The sequence below is a fragment of the Malurus melanocephalus genome, unplaced genomic scaffold (genome assembly GCF_030028575.1).
Source record: "Malurus melanocephalus ecotype Western Australia unplaced genomic scaffold, MMel_1.1 scaffold_25, whole genome shotgun sequence".
In the NCBI taxonomy this organism is placed as follows: domain Eukaryota; kingdom Metazoa; phylum Chordata; class Aves; order Passeriformes; family Maluridae; genus Malurus; species Malurus melanocephalus.
In genome coordinates, this window is record NW_026623257.1 from 3,341,291 (window position 1) to 3,342,391 (window position 1,101).

Consider the following 1,101-nt stretch of genomic DNA (forward strand, 5'->3'; position numbering starts at 1 on the left):
ATGAAGATACCCAGTCTTCTTCTTCTGTAGGCCCAGCAGTTGGTAGAATATTGGGTTTAACAGGCCCTACAAATCTTCCTCCCTCTCGACAAAGCAAATTACATTCTGCTCTTCTGTGTCTCTGTCTGTATTTTGTTCACCATCTTTGCTGTGGTTTTACTCCTAAACAGAGTGCACAGTGCTGAATAATATCTGGGACAGGGTGGCCCTTGCCCTATGTACATGGAMACTGGACAGGGAAACATGCAGTAAKATTTTAATGTCCTACAGAAGTTATACCAACCTCCAGTTGATATTATCASGGTGACCATTACTAACCAACCATGACTGCTCCTTTTACACAGAGGACAGAGAAYGAATTTTRATTTRCCTCATTACMTGTGCCASTTAARCAARYATAAGATGTGAGAAWTCTAAACAGCCAAAAGCAGGACCAGCACCCACATCTAGGATTCAGTCATGGTCCTCTTACCAGGCAGGCTCCTGTGGCAAGAATGGTGTGTGTTCCCCCATTTTTCATAGCAGGCTGAAACCCTCATCTAGATAACTGAAGCTGCAATGAAGCCCTTCAAATACAAAATACAAAAGAAATTAAACAAAAACAAATCCACCARAGAAATATATAAAGGTAATCATCACAAATTATTTGGCAGGCTCAGCTGAAGCACTGTGGTGCACAGCCTGCATGTGAGAGCCATATGATTTATTTTTATGTGTTCTGAAGGAAAGAGTAGTGTAGCATTCAAACTGCGGAGCTTTTGTTACAAGGATTTTATCTCACCAAGTGGTCTCAGCATTCCAATTCCATCTTCTAAAACCTAAAGTGTAATTTGATCAAATACCAAATTGATTTTAAGATCGCTTTTATGACTTTTGAAAGCATTGCTCAATTTGGGGTCCTCTGTTTATATTTACCTTCAGTTCCATCTCTGCACTCAAATTAGTGTTGCTGTTTGAGAACAGTTGGCCATTCTAAATTAAAGGAGCACACACTTGTCTTTGCAGTGTMTAGTGACAAAAGAACTGATTTCTGGCTTCAGGCTGAAATGCTCTCTAAAACACAACCCAAATCTAATCCTATTTCTCTTTTTGATGTTTTTT